We start from the raw sequence: 20,236 nt of genomic DNA on the forward strand, positions 1-20,236 counted from the left end.
CTTGTCTGCATCACCCTAACCTCTGGTCCACTTTGCGCATCCTTTTTCATGAACTCTGCAGGCCACTACAAGCAATACTGAGTGAACTCATCATATTACCTGAAGACAGACCACCAAGGGAATAAAGAACTTAGAAGTAGGCCCGTACAAGCATATGATATAGGTGGTATTGTAGTTCAATGGAAAAGGATAATAATATAGTAAGTAGTGCTCAACTGGTAATCCAAATGGATTAAAATATTATGTAATTACAACACAGACACAAGTCAATTACAGATTTTAAACTTTAAAACTGCAGGACATAATCTCAAAGCATTTAAGACACTGGAGTTACACCTTCCAAAGGCATTACTGTTCCAATCTTTTCAATAAAGGCCCATTTACATTTCTGTCCTTGAGTTTCCCCAAGTCATGCCTATTTTCTTATAATACCACCATCTTCACCATCACCTTTTCTGGTTTTGCTTCAGATATGTGGCTTCTGCACTTACACAAGTGACTAATTCATCCAGGATTTATCACATGTTCTAAATGCCTTGTGTATATTATCTTGTGTAATGCTGTGTATTATCTCATTTGATTCTCAAAATAAGCCAAGTGATAGTACTGATTATCCTCATCTTGTAGATAAGCAAACAGGGGCAAGAAAGGAACTGGTCTCTTGACTTGCTCCCTGGGTCATAGTGCTATTAAATACTCTCAGACTCCTTGTAGGGCAGACTAGAACTCCCCCTGTGGGTTTCTGAGACTAACTCTTTTTGTGCGTAGAAAGCCCCATCTTTCTCTCATGGAGTGGCTGGTGGTTTTGAACGGCTGACCTTGCAGTTAGCAGCCCAACTCATAAACCACTACACCACCAGAGATCTAGTTTTTCAGTCAGGACATCTGACTCCAGATCACAACAAAGGAACTCAAGGTGATTAGCTCCCAAGGTCTGTCTGATACTTGACCTGATTCCATACCTTGTGTCCAAGTCTAACTAGGGCTGAAGGGGTCCTACAGACTCTCAAAAACAAAACAAAGAGCCTTCTTGGGCTCATAACCAGCACACTCTTTGATTCAATACTATGTCTAAAGTTCCAATACCACGTCTAAATCCAGAAAGGAGAACATTTTGCCTTACCTTTCTCCTCTACCTCAGGCACCCACGGAATTCATCGCAGAGGACAGAAGGCCACAATCTGCTTGCTGTCCACATTCCGTCTCTAAGCGCCAGAGGGAACGGTGGCGAAACGTGTCTGAAAGCCAAAATGCAGGCCTTTACGCCGGCATAGACTCTATTCACAGAATCAATATTTGCCGAGTTCCGGCTATCAGTCAACATCAAGGTCATGCTAAGAGTGGCACACTGAGGCTTCCATATATAGATTCTGAGGCCCTAAGCAGAGTAGTTGGCTGTCAACACAGAGGTTGGTGGTTCAAACTCATCAGCGGCTTCAAGAGAGAGAGACCTGGCGATATTTTCCCAGTAGATTTCTACCTAGGGAACCTAGTGGGAATTTCTACTCTGCCAAATGGGGCGGCGAGGAGTCAGAATCCACTAGCCGACACATAAAAACATAAAAATAAGGTTTTGGGGGAGGCATCTGTCACTTTTGATAACTTTGCCCTTTTCAAGGGCATGCTCACTGGCTTCCCTCGTGTTCATAAACGTGTCGCCTGGTTGGGTACCTTGTTGTTGGTTTGTGTTCTCTCGAGTGAGACGCTGCCTCTGAGAGCGACCTGAAGTCCAGCTTGAATACAAGTTGCTTTCTTTCTTAGTGAGAGATTTGGAGGTCTGAATGTAGTAAAGACTCTAAATGTGAAAAATAACTGTTAGGTAGCTTAGCCTAGGGAATTAGGAAGTCCATTTACGCATGCCCAGGAGAGCCAGCAAAGGACAAAAGCTGGATTTTCCCGCCGGTGGGCTTGGATGGGCGTTACACCTGGAGCAGCCCACCTGGGCCGGGTGATTGCAATTCAGCCAATGGGATCGACCTGGGGTCGTTCACCACACCTCCCCCGGGAACCCTTGAAAAGGCAGGGACCTGAAGGGAGAGGGTCTCTTGGTCTTTTGGTCTTGTTTTGCTTGGGCGGTCTGGTCGTCTTCGTGGGAGGGGAGAGATCCTTGCGTGTCTCGGAGCAGTCTCTGCCAGGCCGCATGGTCAAAGGAATCCTATGGGTGCCACGTAAAACCTGATGCTTCTTTGAACTTTCATTAAATTCACTTGGATCACAAGCCTGGCTTGGCGTGGCGCCAAGGACCGAGGCTGAGATTTAGGCCGGAGAGAGAAACCTAACATAACTTCTATAAAGTGTTTAAAGTCTCCCTTTTCTTGTCAGCGATGAAGTATCACAAGAACGGTCTGTGAGTTTTTTGTGTGTTTTTGTGGTCTCCTACAGCCTGTGGCCACCGGAAACACTCTTTAAAAAGAAAAAGAAAATCCTGTATATTTCTATAAAGTTTAAAAAATATGTATAGCATTCTTTCTGTTGTAAATTAGGTAGAGGTTTACATTCCAGATCTCAACTTTCATCCAGCAGGTTAAACTACTAATCAACCTCCTCTGTAGTTTGCCAGCAACTTAATTTCCCTTCTCCCGTTTGTGGGCCATTAGCATCCATTTCACCCACGTTCACCTCCTCCGCTGCCCAGCCCAGAGCTCTTTCTCTTCCCACCATTGTTTTCCCGGCAGTGGCAATCTCCAAGGTCTCTTCCCTTTGGTAGGAACTTCTTCATCATAGTCTTTTCTTGTCCCTTTTTGATTGGCTAATTTCACTCAGCATGATGTTCTCCAGGTCCATTCATGCCAGGAGGTCCTCTATAGTTTCGTCATTTTGTTTCAGCAGCGAAACACTCTTTGTTTGCACAACTACATGCATATGTCTCTCTCTTTCCAGAAAATAGAGTAACAGAGCACCAGGAGAAGGGGGCAGGGGGAGAAAGAAAAGACAAATTAGAAAAACAAAATTAAGCTTTCCCAGGACCAAGATAGGCCATGGGTGGGATGAATAGGGAAGACTAAGCCCCTTGGGAAAAATCGTTCAATGTCCCAGGTACAGGCAAAATACCAAACCAAATCCACTGCCATAGTTGATTCCGACTCCCAGGGACCCCACAGGACAGAATAGAAATGCCCCTGTGGGTTTCAGAGGCTGTGGATCTTCACAGGGGCTGTGGATGGGTGCAGACTACCATTGTATTTAACAGCCCAATGCACAGACCACTGTGCTGCCAGAGCTCCTATGAGCAGTACATCAGTGTGGGGGGAGGCCAGACCCTCACTGCATCCTCCCTGAGGGCCTGTGAGTTGCAGACTGCAGTAGGCCCCACTCCCTGCTGTTAAAGACAATGGACGCCTGCAGACATCCATTTGGTTCCAGTAGGTGGGGTTTACACCCTACTGATAAATAGGTCAAAGTTAAGCCTGCCATCCTAAACCTAGGATCCACCCATCTTGTCACATGTATATCCCCAATCCCTCTTCTTCCTATTATAGCACAGCCCCTTCCAGTGACATATGTCCTCACCTGTAATTAGGGGGCTTGCACGTCCCCAGAGAAGATAAAAAGCCTGGGCTAGCATTAGACCCACTCTCTCTCTCCCTCCACGTGGACCATCATGTGGGGCTGAGGTAAGCATGCTACCATGAATTGTGTCTGACTCCATTTATTTCAATACTTCACTTCTATCTCTCATGCTCTCTGTAACTTTACTCTGATCTTTACCTATTAACGCTGTACAATTGTGCCTACCGGACCCGTAATGATGTGTTAGGGACTGGCTTCCCCTGACACATAAGGACTCAATAGAAGAAAATATCCAGTTTACTTAAGTCATCCAACAAAGGCCAGGAGAGGCATGAAATAAGTGGATGATGACCCAAATATCAGAAGTCAGAGGCAGCTAAGTTCAGTTCATATCAAACTCTGTTATGAGTTGAATGTCAATGTCTTCTGAATCCAGGTATATTTTTAACCACTTTATGCACATTAAATATTAATCTTTTATTGATCAATCTTTCCTCCCCTCCTCCAATACTTGAAAATAAAGTATCCTTAGGGGAAAATTATTTTACCCAAACAAAACTTGAATTAGAGTGAATCATTCTAGCCATCTAGTCACTAAACTGATGCCCGGAACAGGAGGATGATGGGCAGTTGGGGTTTGCTTGCCCCACAGGAGGGGAGGAAAGAGGTTTGAAGGCAACAAGCGTTCGGTGGGGGCTGCACCTGTACTTGCTGTGTTTAAGGTTTTTAAGGTCCTTGTCTCAGACTTTGATAAAAAAAAAAAAAGTCAGAAAACCAGGTTCAAAGTTAAAAAAGTCAGAGAGCATTTCTTTCTTTTGCTCGCCATCTCGTCCTATTTCCTCTCCCTCCACGCCTGTGCAGATCAAGGTGCCTGCCTACTCCCTTGACGTTCATTACTAAGGTTTTGCTTTCTAAAGGCTCAAAAGAGAAAGTGTGTATTAAAGAACTTACACCTCAAAATCAATGGTTCAACTAGTGTTATAGAAAAAGTCTTAAGTGTCAAACCCACTCAAACATTTGAACAGTTATTTAAAGGCAATTTGAAATTTTATTGGAATTCATGAAAGTGTAGAAATCAAACTTGGTCAGAACCTTTGTCTCCACAGGAATGTCCTTGGTGTCACTGGAACTCAATACACAGGAAATAAAATTTCCATTCAGTAAACATTTTTCTATACAGGAAGCATTTCTAATTCTATTTGGGGATTATAGATCGTTGATGAAATTCCGAGACCATTATCCCTGCTCCCTACTTAAAGGATTCCGATTCCCCATCTGGTATAGCAGCCAGTACAAATCTGTCCTGTGGAGGGAGAGGGGTGTGGAAAGTGGAGCTTTCTGCTTAGGTCTCTTCCTTTGGCTGTTCTGTGTTGCAGGCAGGACCATTAAGTACTCAACTCCCATTGCTGATTCACTAATACAGTATTGTTTTCTTCCTCAGGAGGAATAAGACGAATAATTTAAATACCTTCCTTCCTTCCTTCCTTTTCTTTCTTCTGCCTTTCCAGTTAAAGGGCCTTATATCCTGAGCAGCTAACTATCTTCCTTGGGAAGAATGAGTGGCAGCAAAGCAAGTGGTTAAGTGCCTCCAGATGCCAGGCTCTAAAGCTCACAGCTGATGTCACTTACCTCCAGGCATCTGGTGCTGTTGGACACAGCCCTAATGGGCTCCCCTCGGGATTTAGAGTTGATGCACTCCCAATAACTCACTTCTAAAAGCACCGAAGCAAGTGAAATAATCTTTATTTGCCAGCATGAATTACGCCACTGCAGAAAGTCTACATTGTTAAACCACTGTGGACTTGCTCTACTTTCCAAGTCCCTCAAATTAGCATTAGGAATATCAGGGCAGCCTCCCGTCAAGAGCCAAACGAACACTGTTGGCTAGAATTTAAGACAATACTTAATTATCATAGGGGAGAGCTGCGTAAGTCAGCACCAGCTACCCGAATGGCCTGTTAACCTGGAGGAGGAGCAAAGGGAAGGGAGCGAAAAACAGTAAAGGACTGAGAAGTAAATATTGCCAATAAAATACAAACAGACACACCCACAAACCCCGGTCCCTTGGGAGACAATGTTTTCTGTACCCCAAGACTCAGGGTCTGTTTCTTAACCTAGTGTGTGGCTAGTTTCCTCATCTGTAAGATAGGACTATCAGTGGCACCTAGCTCATGCGTGTGGGCTGCAAAGCACACTGCAAGCACACACATGTGATCGGGGCCCCTGAGTTGATCCCACAGAAGCCCTTGTGCCACAGAAGCAAAACTGCCCAGGGCGGCACCGTCCTCACATGGCTGTGTGTGAGCCCACAGTTGCAGACACGGTGGCAGTCCATCTCATGGAAGGGCTGCTTTTCGAGGCTGACCCTCGACTTTACCAAGCATTTGGTCCTTCCTTCCCCAGGGACTGATTCCTCCCAGTGATATCTGTGAAAGAGGAGGAAATTGCAGTTCTAGCTTCTAAGGAACATTCCGATTGTGCATATTAATAAACACAGATCTGATTTCTCATCTCAGCCTATGCTATATTCAATATTCTTCGCTGACATCGTCATTCCAAGTCATCAATTCTTTGGTTCCTTATTTATTGTACATCTTCCACATGCATATCTGGCAATTGAAAATATCCTGGCTTGGGGCAGACCCACTTTAGTCCTCAGGTAGAATTTTTGCTTTGGAATTCTTTAAAGATATCTTTTGAGCAGATTTTCCCGATGCAATAGTCTTTGATTTCCTGACTGCTGCTTCCACAGGGGTTGCTTGTGGATCCAGTGAAGGGGAATACTTGGCAATTTCAGTTCTTTCCCCTTCTATCATATTGGGCAAGTTGTGAATATTTTTACTTTCTTTACATTAAAATGCAATCCATACAGAAGGCTATGAACTTTGATTTTCTTCAAACCCCTTTTTCTTTTGACTAACAGGTTGTTAATGAGTTTGCTCCAATTATGATGCATCCTTCTTCATACAGGTTCGCGTTTCAGATGATTTGCTCAGCATACAAACTGAATAAGCATGGTGAAAAGCTATCACCCAGACACACCTTTCCTGATGTGAGACCCTCAGTAACCCTTTGTTCCGTTTGAAGGACTGCTGCCGGGCCCCCGTACAACTTCCACGGGAGCATAGTTAAATGTTGGGTAGCTCCCATTCTTTGCAATGTTACCCATAGTTCATTACAATTCACACCATCAACTGCCTGCGTGCAGTCAGTCACACACGAGTCAGCATCTTTTCGGTATTCTTTGCTTTTAGCCCAGATTCACCTACTGTCAGCAACGATGTCTCTTGTTCCACACCCTCTTTGGAATCCAGCTCAAATCTCTGGCAGCTCCTTATTGCTGATACTACTGCAAATTTCCAGCAAATTTGAAATTCAGCAAAATTTTACTTACATGTAATAATTTTATTGTTTGATAGTTTATGCATTTTATAAGGTCCTATTTGGGTCTTATAAACAAATATGGATCTCTTCCAGCCAGTAGCTTTCTTCTAGAATGTTGACATAGATGAGTGAGCCCTTCCAGCATTGCATCTGCTGGTTGTTGAAACAACTCCGTTGGTATTTCATTAGCTGTTGGAGCCTTGTTTTCTACCAATGCTCTCAGAGAAGCTTGGAGTTCTTCCTTCAATGCCATTAGTTCTTGGCATACATTACCTCCTGAAAAGGTTGAGCATCAACCAGCACTGTTTGGTACAGTGACCCTGTTTATTCCTTACATCTTCTTTTGATGCTTACTGTAGCATTCAATTTTTACCATAGAATCCTTCAGTACTGTAACAAGAACCTTGGGTTTTTTCTTCAGTGCTTCAAGTTTGACTAATGCTGGGTATGTTCTTTCTTCTGCCTTTCTAACTCCGGGATTTTGCACATTTCATTATAATAATTTAGTCTTTTCTAGCTTTGCTTTCAAATATTCTATTCATCCTTTTTACAGCATCATTTCTTCTCTTTTCTTTAGCTAATCTACATTCAATAAGAAGCAGCATCTCTTCTGACATCCACTTTTTTCTTTCTTTTAATGAATTGTTGCTTTTTTCATGTCTGGTGATCTTGATGTCATTGCATAGCTCATCTGGTCTTGATCACTGGTGTTCAATGCATCAAATCCATTCTTGAAAGTGTCTCTAAATGTAGGTGAGATATGTGATATGAGATTTTTCTTCTCAGGGACTTGTTTGAATTTCCTTCCGTCTCAATTTGAACTTGCATACAAACAACTGATGGTCTCCACAATCAACCCTGGCCTACTTTGGGCTGATGACATTGAGCTTTTCCATCGTCTCTTTCCACAGATGTAGTCAGTTTGATTCCTGTGTGTTCCATCTAGCAAGTCATGTATGCTGACAACAGGTCTTTGCAATGAAGAAGTTGTTAGTTTTGCAAAATTCTGTCATATGATCTTCAGTTTAGTTTCTATCACCAAGGCCATATTTTATAACTACCGATTTTTCTTTGGCTCCAACTTTCACATTCCAATCACTAGTAAGTAACAATACATCTTGATTACATAGGTGATCTATTTCTGACTGGAGAAGTTCATCAAATTCTTCACTTTCCTCATCATAGCGGGCACATAGATCTGAAGAGTAGTCAGTATCGTTGTTGCTGCTCAGTGCCATCCGGTCAGTTCCAGCCCACAGCCATCTTATTTACGCACAACAGAACGAAGCACTGCCTGGTCCTGCTCCAGCCTCTTAATCGTTCCTGGGCTTGAGCCCATCATTGCAGCCACGGTTTCAATCCTCATCTTTGAGGGCCTTCTTTTTCACTGAGCCTTTGCTTTACCAAATATGAAGTCCTTCTCTAGGGACTGGACTCTCCCAACAGCATGTCCAAAGTATGGAAGACAAAATTTCGCCATTCTTGCCTCTAAGGAGCACTGGCTGTACTTCCAAGACAGATCAGTTTGTCAGTCGTAGTCAATATTAGTTGGTCTTCCTTGTGCACATATTAATATTATCCCGTCACTGATAGCACTGTGTTTCAAGATAGATCTTGGCATGTTCTTTTTGATAATGAATGCAATCTCATTCCTCTGGAATTTGTCATTTCCAGCACAGGAAACTTCCCAGTCTAAATTGTCAACACTAGTGTTTCATCTCCCTAATGCTTAGGATCCTGATCCTTAGGCATTCCACTTCATTTTTGACAACTTTCAATTTTTCTAATTTCATGCGTCATGCATTCTATGATTTGATTATTAATGAGTATTTTCATATCTTTCTTCATATTCTCAGTCATGCTATATCAGCAAATGAAGGTCTCAAGGGCTTTGGTCCATTTACAATAGACTAAGGTGGCACCTGTATTCTGCATGGGGTGTTCCATGATACCAGCTGCAGGCTCAGTGCATGAGGTTACTGAGTATTATGATCTACCACAAATATTTTCTGGTGCATTGTCTTCCTAATGACTTTCATGGTATCCTTGAGAAATCCATAACTCTTTGTCATCCCACTGGAGTGTGCAGAGAAGGAATTAAGAAGCTCTAAGAACCTCTTTAGACTGAGTCTCCTAGATGAATTTTTCACCATTCTAACTCACCTCTCATGCAGGCCAACTAGCTCCAGTGCTATGGTGATTTTAGGCCTTTCTGATAGGAGTCTTGGTGGCATTGTTGAATAAGCACTGGGCTGCTAACCTCAAAGTCGACAGTTCAAACCCACCAGTCACTTCATGTAACAAAGATAAGGCTGTTTGCATTTGTAAAGATTTATAGCCTCGAAATTATATAGAGCTGTTGTGAGTCTAAAATGACTTTTTAAGCAATGAGTTTTTAGAAGAAGGAGTTCGACATTTTCCAAAGAGCATGGAGAAGGATGGCAGAATAACCTGGGCATTCTCACTTACAGGTATTGTCTTTGTTTCCTTCAACTTCTCCTGACCTGAAATAGGAGAGACTTTCTAGTTTCCCTTTTTGGCTAATAGGAACCATCCTGCTCTTGCCAAATGGCCTCCACCACACACGTCCCTTGTATTAAAATAGCTAAATTGTCAATGTGTCCACGTTGCTTGGATTCACAATCAATGCTTATGGAATGAGCTTTCAAGAAATCGGGGGGGGGGGGGGGGACAAAGAAGAATATGTTCTACAATTGAATATGGTGACAATCGTACAACTCTTCTTGATATGATTGAATTATTGAATTGTATGACATATGGATGACATGCTAATAAGACTTTAAAAAAGTATTGCATTGGGAAAATCTGTTGCACTTATTTATTTCCAAACAGTTTTATTGGCACATAATTCACATATCATACAATTCACTAAGTTCAATCACATCAAGGGGAGTTATATAATTACCACCACATCTATTCTTAGAGCCTCTCCCACTCCCGCCCCGCCCCATAGTCTCATTGCCTCCAAACTGAGCTGCGCAATCACTATCAGTTCTAGAGCTCCCTCCCCACTCCTGCCTTCACTGTTCCCTCTCGAAATCCCCCTTCCTCCCCACGGCCCCACCCCTGCATTCCCTACAACACCTGGTAACAGTTGTTATCATCATATGTCCATTGCTCCTGTGCTTCAGCGCTGGGAAACCCAATAGAACATAGTGTTGCACCTATTTAAAGTGTTTAAGGGCAATGATGTGACTTTGAGGACTATGGTACACCTGACTCAAGCCATGCTCTTTTCAGTCACTTCATATGCATTTGAATGCTGAAAAATTCATATGGAAGATTACAGAAGAATTAGAGTGACAATTTTGCTGCAGAATATTGTAAGTACCACAGACTTCCAGAAGAATAAACAAATGTGTCTTGGAAGAAGTACAGCTAGAATGCTCCTTAGAATCAAGGATCATGAGATTTTGTCTCACAAGCTTTGGACATATTACCAGGAGAGCTCAGAGCTTGGAAAAGATATTATGTTTTGGAAGTTAAATGGCCTAGAAGAAAGCCTTGAATATGGTGGGTTGGTCCAGTGGTTGTAACAATGGGATCAGGCATAGCAACAGTGGTAAGGGTGGCACATTCCATTCCATGGAACACAGGGTGCTGTGAACTGGAGCGGACAAAGTGATATCTAACAACAACAACAGTAAAAAATACACAAGAAAAGCAACCATTTTAGGAGAAATAAACAAGATATTGGGAGTTATTTCTTAAATCTGTTGTCCTAAAACATGATCTTACTCTGAATTTCTGTAACAAAATAGCAGAGAGATGAACTTACGGGTTTCAAATAAAGCTCACTTCAACTAGGAGGGGTGTGGGGGATGCATGTGTTCCAAGAACAGAGAATACGGTTTAATATGGCCCTACTCTTCCTTAACGGGTTCTGGGAGCAGGATCTTACAGACCAAGTAGAATCAAGCCAAGAAGAACGCAGACATTTTGAGGGCACTTTTGGTGAGCATCAGGGCGAGTTTTCAAGAAGTCTACAAGGGACTTTAAACCATTTGTGGGTCATTTCATGATATTTTCATTACACTTTCCCATTAACCTTTGAAGCTCTTTCCTATCTGTAAGCATGAAGGAGGCACTTAGGGGAGAATGAGCCCCACAGAACAGAGAGCAGATATTAAAGCTGGAGGCTGGGGCGGGGTGCGATTCTACATGGTGTCCTCAACACAAATGTCTCCTCAGGGCAAACCCGACCGACACATTTTTACATGGTGGATCTGGGGGTGACTGGCAAAAAGCTGCAATTGAGAGTTCTTTCGAAAACAACCCAGTGAGGCAATATCACTGTAACAGTAATCTAAAGGAGAGGGAGATGACCTCCTAGCAACTCTGGCACATCTATAACTTTACCCGATGAGAGGTGTCAAGTGTTAGGAGTTGGAAGCGTCCAGCCGGTACAGCCAGTGGATGTGGTAGCAGGATCTTACAGACCAAGTTTATGTGGGGAAGGAAGTAGAAGTGTCCAGTGGAGGAAGGTTAACTGATTAGTCTTGTGTAAGATCCTCTGGACCTGCTTTTGCAGAACACTGAAGTCCTACATTAGCAGGCAGGAACAAGAGCCAGTAAAACTAGATTGATGGTTGATTCTTTTTCTAAGTATAGTTTTACCCATGAAGAGTATGACCAAGAGAACAGATCCTTAACTGTTACTCTTCCAAAGGACAAAAAGGAGATCAACTCTACGTAGGGCCAGCTCCTGGAACATTCTGGTGCCAGTAGTAGCAAAACCAGAACATCCTGCAGCTTTGGGGGGTCAGCAGACTCACTAGAGATGTCACTGAGAATATTAATAGTGTTACAAAAAACGTTATTACCTCACTACAACAAAAACTACAGTTAGTAGCTACGGGCTATTATAAAAAATTGTTTTATCATCTCTTTTGGTAGCTCTTGATATGTTTAAGGAGCCATGGTGGTACAGTGGGTTAAACAAGTGGTAACCAAAAGGTCATGGGTTTGAACTCACCAGCCTCTCCAGGGGAGTAAAATGAGGCTTTATAAAGTTATAACGTCACAAATAGTAAGGTAGCAGTTCTGCTCTCCCCCAGAAGGGAGTGATGTCAGAATTGGCTCAACAGCAGCTGGTTGTGTTTGGGTTGTTTTTGTTTATTCCTTTAGACTCATCTCAGCTCAGCTTTGTTGTTCAGAGGAAGCATCTTCAAAGATCTCAAACCTGAACTAATTTCTCATGCTTGTCTTCCCATATCATTTTGTATATGAGTATACTGTATTACATTGAACTAGCTGGTGAATATTCCTGTGTCCCTTAGTGAGTCCCTCAAGGACAGATCACACCAGATGTTGAAATTATTTGAACAAGATGCTTCATTATTGTCATCACTGGAAGCATAAGGTCTTATCACTACCCTTCAAAATATCTCAAATCAATTTTTTATGTGAAATATATATCCTTAGACATATCTATGTAAAATTATATCTGCATTCATAATTTGTGCATTTGGATTTACATAAGAAATTATGTGGAAAGAATAATAAGAAAGGTCCCAGAGTCCCATGTGCTTTAAGTAAGACCTCATTTCCCTGGCCTTTACACTTTGTTGCCAAGAGCAGTTATATCCAAAAGAAGAAAGCATGGTGTTCATCAGGCATGATGAGGAGATCTCAGAGCTCTGTGTTGCTATTCTGTGTCTTTCTGCACCACCCCTCGGTCAGTTGTAGCTTAAACCCCTGGGATCCATAATGTTTCCTCCTCTCTTTTCCTCTTTATTTCAGTAGTATTGTATACATGTCAGAAGAGACTCTGAAACTTGCTCTTGAGTGCAGAATAGCCAAAGCAAATAGAAGAACTGATGAAGTAAAAGAGCTGAAGAGAAATTTTCAAAGGGCTGATTGAGACGACAAAGTACTAATTTTAAAAAGTGTACGAAGACTGGGGTTAGAGAACAAAAAGGAAAGAATATGATCAGCATTTCTCAAGCTGAAAGACAGGACGAAAAATTCAATCCCTGAGCTGAGATATTGAAGGATTCCAAGAGAAAATTATGTAATGATGCAGAAAGCATTAGAACAAGGAGGAGGAGCAGGAGGAGGAGAGCGCCAAGTCATAGTGAAGGAACTGGTGACAATAAGACTCCAACAATTGATGGAGTACTGAGTTGTTTCAACAACAAACAGATGCGGCTCTGGAAGCACACACTAGTCTCTAGCAAAGCATTTGAGAGACATCCGGACAGCTATCTGGGCATCTGCCTGGAAAGGATCCATATTATGCCCACTCTAAAAAAAGGTGACTCAATTGAATCAAACAGATATCAAGTAATATAATTAATATCACATGCAAGTAAGTTTACTGAAGGTAATGTTAGGCAGCTTAGCCTAGGGAATTGGGAAGTCCATTTACACATGCCCAGGAGAGCCAGCACAGGACAAAGCTGGATTTTCCCGCTGGTGGGCTCGAATGGGCATTATACCTGGAGCAGCCCACCTGGGCCATGTGATTGCAATTCAGCCAATGGGAGCGACCTGGGATCGTTCACCACACCTCCCCCGGGAACCCTTGAAAAGGCAGGGACCAGAAGGGAGAGGGGCTTTGTCTGGTCAGCTTCCTGGGAGGAGAGAGATCCTTGCGTGACCTGGGGCAGTCTCTGCCAGGCCGCATGGTCAAAGGAATCCTATGGGTGCCGCGTAAAACCTGAAACTTTTCTTAACTCTCATTAAATTCACTTGGATCACAAGCCCGGCTTCGGCGTGAAATCTTTCTCATGTGGAGCCAAGGATTGAGATTGGAATCTAGTCCCGCAGAGAGAGACCTTACAGTAATTTTTTAAAAAGATTGCAACAACGCATTGGCAGGGAGCTATCAAAATTCAAGGCATATTTAAAGGAGGATTGATATCAGATCCCCCAATAAAATGATTTATTAAAATTTATAAATAAAGAAGGATGGGGGGAGAAAGAACATTGCTGATGTCAGGTGGATCTTGGCTGAAAGCAGAAAGTTCCAGAAAGATGTTTACCTATGTTTTGCAGATTACACCAAGGTATTTGATTGTGTGGATCATAACAAATTATGGTTAGCATTGTAAAGAATAGGAAGTTCAGAACATTAAATTATGCTCATTTCTAATTAGCCCATAGACTAAGTGGCAGTTATTCTAACATAGCAAGAAATGTGTTTAACATTATTTAACATCAGGAAATGTCGGTGACAGGGTTGTGTCCTTTCACTATACTTGTTTAATTTGTATACAGAGCAAACACCACATGGCGCTGAACTATCCTATGAAGAATATAGCCTCAGGATTGTAGGAAGACTCATTAACAATCTAATATATGCAGTTGACACAGTCTTAACTTGCTGGAGGTGGAAATGGCTTGAAGATCCAAGTATAGCCTCAGGGTGAATTACACCTTAATACAGAGAAAACAAGCATCTTCACAGCAGACCCAATAAGCAACATTATCATAAGCGGTGAAAAGATTGAAGTAGTCGAATATTTTATTTTATTTGGATATAGTTTCAATGTCCATGGAAGCATCAGTCACACACACAAAAATCAAACAATATATTGTATTAGGCACATTTGCACAAAGGAGCTCTTTAAAGTGCTACAAAGCAAGAATATCACTTTTAGAGCTAAAGCACATTAAGCCAAATTCATGATATTTTCGATGATCTCTTACATATGCAAAAGCAGGCCTGTGAAAAAGCAAGACGTAAGAAGCACCGACACATTGACTTATGGTGTTGGGGAACACCTCTGTAGGCAACTGGATCTCTCCCCTACCTTGCTTTCCTCCCCCACCACAGACCTGCCTTGGAGACTAACAGAGCCCAGTCTAATCAGGATGAGCTTCTTTTTTTCACCCCTTTGTTTTTCTTGCCATTTCCTTGCTCACAGGTCTTGTAGTAGGGGTTGGAGCTTGTGCCTCATTTGCAAGCTTAAAGCTAGATTGCCACTGTTTCGTGGATGTTGGCAGAAGACATGAGGTCCTGGGTTAGAGAGAAAGACAAGGTATTGCTCACAGCATGGGTAAGTAGTGGCCAGAGTATCATCTCTCTATGAGTATCAGTTCCCATAGGGTAACATAAAGAGGATCGGGTGATACCTACACGCCTGAGAAGGCTTCAGGAGAGGCAAGATGAGCTTGGAGTACACAAATCTTCTCTAACTGGCAATAAGCCTGCCTTGATCTTTGCCTCAGAGAGATTATCTTTATTATAGTGAACAGTACACAAATCTGCCCTTTGATATTTTTGCCGCCTTGGTTTGTTTGCTGGACAAACCTCCTCGAAAAGATAGTCAAATACCCCTTACTGAAGGGTTGTGGGCAGGAGATGAGCCAGTCAGGGTGCAGGGTAGCAATGATGAAACATATAACTTTCCTCTAGTTCATAAATGCTTCCCCCCATCCCTCTATCATGATCCCAATTCTACCTTACAAATCTGGCTAGACCAGAGGATATACACAGGCACAGATAGGAACTGGAAACACAGGGAATCCAGGACAGATGACTCCTTCAGGACCAGTGGTGAGAGTGGCGATGCCTGGAGGGTGGAGAGAATGTGGGGTAGAAAGGGGGAACTGATTACAAGAATCTACGTATAGCCTCTTCCCTGGGGGATGGACAGCTGAGAAGAAGGTGGTGGGGGGAGACATTAGACAGTGTAATATAGTACAAAATAATAATAATTTATGAATGATGAAGGGTTCATGAGATGGGGGAGAGGGGAGGGAGGGGGAAAATGAGCAGCAGATATTAAGGGCTCAAGTAGAAGGCAAATGTTTTGAGAATGATGATGGCAACAAATGTACATATGTTCTTGACACAAGGATGTATGTATGGATTGTGATAAGAGTTGTATGAGCCCCCAATAAAATGATTTAAAAAAAAGAAAAGAAGTCCAAAACAAAGGGGGTCTGCTCACAAAATATTCAGAGACCCTGGGAGAATTAGCTTCCAGATCCTCCTTCTACATGTTTTTGTCTCCCTCCTCTACTCTCAGATCTTTACCATCTGATCATCCTTTCTGGTTGCAGTCATCTACAAACCCTCCAGTTTCTGGAGACTTTAGCTCATGTCTTCGAATACTCGTTCCCCACTATCCCTATGATTATTTGTAATTATTTTAATATACAGTAAATTATCTTTCCATGACTTTTGTTTTTGTGTCCTCCTCTCCAATCACCTTAACTTCTAATATATATATATCATTGTATTGGGGACTCTTACAGTTCTTATAACATTCCATACATCAATTGTATTAAGCACATTTGTACATATGTTGCCATCATTTTCTAAACATTTACTTCCTATTTGAGCCCTTGGTATCAGCTCTTCTTTTTTCCCCTCCCTCGCCCACACCTACCACCCTCATGACCCCATGATAAATTACTGTTTCCACATCTTACACTGACTGCTGTCCCCTTTCACCCACATTTCTATTGTTTGTCTCCCTGGGGGTTAGGAGGAAATTATACATGATCCTTGCAATCAGTTGTCTCTTCCTCCCCTTCTTCCCCAACCTTCCCCATTAGCTCCTGGCATCGCTACTCCCAGTTCTGTTCCTGAAGGGTTTATCTGACCTGGATTCCGTGTGTCGTGAGCTCCTACCTGTACCAGTGTACTTGCGCCGGTCTAGCCACAAGTGAAAGGCAGGACTGGGGTGATGATAGTGGGGGATGAGGAAGCCTCAAAGAACCAGAAGAATCTTGTTTCATTGGTCCTACACTGGGCCCTGGTTGACTCATCCCTTTCTTGTGACCTTCCTGTGAGAGGATGTTCTATTATCTACAGATGGGTTTGGGGTCTCTGCTCCGAACAGTATTTGTCGATTATTGGTGAATTGACCATTTTTTCATATGTTAGGCATTTGTATTTCTCTTTACGTTAATGTCATGTTCATATTATTTAACCATTTTTCCTGTGCTTGTCATTTTTATTAGATGAACAAAAATGATTTATCCATTATAGATATAAAACCCCTAGTGACAGTAGTTATGCATTAAACTGTTAATTGCAAGGTCAGCAGTTTGAAACCACCAGATGCTCTGTGGGAGAAAGATGAGGCTTTCTACTACCATGAACAGTTACAGCAGAGGTTCTCAACTTTCATAGGAGTTTCCCAATGCATAACAGTGGCAAAATCACAGTTATGAAGTAGCAACAAAAATAATTTTATGCTTGGGTGGTCACAACATGAGAACTCTATTAAAGGGTGGCAGCATTAGGAAAGTTGAGAACCACAAGGTTAGTCTTAGAAACCCACAGAGGCAGTTCTAGTCTGTACAATAAGGTTGCTGTGAGTTGGCGTAGACTTGATGGTAGTGATTTGATGACACAGTGAGTTACGAGTTGTGCAAGGTCAACAATACAAAACCACCAGCCACTTCTTGGGAGAGAGATGAGGCTTTCTGTTTCTGTAAAGATTTACTGTGCCAGAAACCTAAAGGGCAGTTCTACTCTGTCCTATAGAATTTCTGTGAGTCAAGTTTCACTTGCTGCCAGTGAGTGACAAGAAAAATAATTGATATTACTTATTCAAACTTATGTACCAGATTTGTTTGTTCTTTTGGCAGGCCATGGTACTTTCAATATTCTTCACCAACACCACAGTTCATGAATCAAGGTTAGTGCAGAAATCTATTTATGTAGGCATTTATAATTTGAATAAATGTAATACATTTCCCCATAAATATATTATACACTGTTTGTTTGGCTATGTCACGGACAATTTAGAGTTTAGATTAATATTCTGAGTGGCATCACAGTACTCTGTTATATGTTTAGCTTGCTATTGCTGATACAGAAGGACACTATTGACTTTTGTGACAGGATAGTTTGTTTATTTTCAAATCAGTTACAATGATTTCATCTGTTCAAAAATAATGAAAACGAATTTGTAAAAGAAGAAATTGTAGACTTTTTCGGAAAACAACAGGAAGAAGCCAATAATCAACTAATCTACATAGTGATCACGACTTGTCAGACGATGAGGCTAGAGGTGCTGCCATTGGTATTTTTTTTCATTGTTGCTTCCATTTTTATTTACTTATTAATTTATTTTTATTCCATTTATTTTTAGTAATAAAATTGTTTTCTGTCTCTTACATGATTGGACACATATTTTGATTTAAAATTAATAGTCACAACTGAAGAAATAGTTTATTTTTCTAATCAATTGTCCAAGCTGCGAGCCTTAAGGCCTCTACAAGTGTTGCATCGTACTATTTCCATTGCACAGACTTCTGTCTGATGATGCCTGCTCCACAGCAGTTGGTTCTCCAGTGGATGCCATTTGCCAGACAGTGTAGCGTGGCGACTTTTGCTCTCAAGGCATTCTGTCAAGTGAATCCTCATTCAGGGCAACATGACATCCCCTGTCCATCCACCTCTAGCGTGGTTGGCCAAGGAGCCCTGCTTTGGCTGCTAGAGCTTCATTCTGCTGAATATGATATTCCTGAAATCTCATAGATATTCTTTGTGTCGTTTTAAAATATTTCTGTAAGCAATGCTCTGAACGCGTAGTCTCTTCAGGTTTCACTTCTCTTGTTGTGAAGTCTTTAGCACAGTCCAAAGAGCAGGTTTCGGTAAATTTACTATAGGTTCCAAGAAGCTCCTTAAACTGTTATATCTGATCGGATTCTGGTATTTGCACAGCCATATTCTTTTGTGTTGGAGTCACCTTTTCTCATGCATGAGTTTCGTTTCTGTTTGGGGATAATAGTTGCTTAACCTTTTCTTGAGTGACTCCTACAAGTCTGAGTTCTTACGCACAGGTTCCTGCATCTGATACCATAGAGTCTGGGGGAGCTTGGCTGCCAGTCATTTGTTGGCTGTGGAGGAACAGGGTCACAGTAAGCTCAGCGGCCACGGGATAGGAGAGAACACTGCCACTGGTATTTTAAATCCCAGCTGGATCAACCATGGTGGGTAGGTTTCAGTGGAGCTTCCAGGCTAAAAAATTAGGAAAGAGGACCTGGTGAAATACTTATTTTAATAGGTTGGCCAGTGAAAATCTTATGAACAACCATGAAACTTTGATATGGTGGGAGGAGCTACCTCCTCGAAGTAGAGCCAATCTTAGTAATGTATGGAATAAAACTTTGAGGACATCTATCTGTTGATGCACTATAATTAAAAATGAGAAGAAAATGCTAAAAAATCTATTAATAATCAGAATGTAGGCAGTACAGTTTGTGAATCTAAAAACATTGGAAACCATAAATATAAAACTGAATTCTTGAAGATAGACATCCAAGACATAAGTGAGCAGAAACAACCCAGCATTCGTCCCTCTGCATTGGACAAACAAATAGTCTAGTAAGTCAGGAATGACAAATGGAAGAGGAAGGACATCACATTCACTATCTGTAGTAGTTACATAATCTGTTGTCAATTTGAGACTATTAAGAGTGAAGGGGTGGAGCTTTAGCCTGTCTATCAGGTTACAGCTTGATGACCTCATTTGGAGGCACTCCGGAGATAAATAGCTTGCTGGAGGCAGGACACACACTTACTCCCTGTGAGACATTCCTGTTAACAAGACACATGTGGCTACGCTACAGGTCTTGAGCTGAAGGAGCCACATAGAGATCCCTGTCGGCGCTAAGATGCTTCCATGCCCTGGATCTACAAGATTTTCCACCCACTAGCCTGTGATGTTTCTGCATTTGGCATCATTGCATATGTTGTGTGAGTCTGAAGAGGTATTTATAGACTGGTATCAGACATATGGGCTAATATTGGACTTATGGACTTGGACTGGACTGGGATGTTTTATCAATATGCAATTGCTCTTGTATATAAAGCTCTCTCTTGTACACATATGATGAGTGCCTTTGAATTTGTTTCTCTACTCAACTCAAACTAATATACTATAAAAAGGTGCATTTCAAAATATATCCTGAACTACCACTACTACAAGCAAAACCAGTTAATACAACAATTATTCAAGTTCATAGATTAACTACTAATGCCAATGATGAAGAATTTGAAGTTTTTTACTATCTTTACAGTCTTAAAGTTGATCAAATATATAATTAAGATGCAATGGCAATTACTATTGATAGAAAAGTGAATGTTGGAAAAGCATTTTGTTGACAGGTGCCACCAAGTTGATTCCAACTCTTAGTGACTCTGTGCACAACAAACAAAATACTGCACGGTCCTGCGCCAGCCGCGCATTGTCCCTATGCCCAGCTCACTGTGGCAGCTACTGTGGCAGACCATCTAGTCAAAGGCCTTCTTTCTCGCAGCTCCTCCTCTTTACCCAGCATGCTGGTAAAGCGACTAATCTCTCCTGAAAACATGCCTGCAGTATGTAAGACTTTGCCATCTTTGCCGCTA

General features: G+C 41.9%; 1 pseudogene; it reads right to left on the bottom strand.

Annotated features, from left to right (window-relative positions):
* Positions 1-18,178: 18,178 nt before the first annotated feature.
* On the bottom strand, positions 18,179-18,837 carry LOC142450807 (mitochondrial import inner membrane translocase subunit Tim9-like; annotated as a pseudogene).
* Positions 18,838-20,236: the final 1,399 nt, after the last annotated feature.

This window comes from Tenrec ecaudatus, chromosome 6, assembly GCF_050624435.1.
Source record: "Tenrec ecaudatus isolate mTenEca1 chromosome 6, mTenEca1.hap1, whole genome shotgun sequence".
NCBI classification, from domain to species: Eukaryota; Metazoa; Chordata; class Mammalia; order Afrosoricida; family Tenrecidae; genus Tenrec; species Tenrec ecaudatus.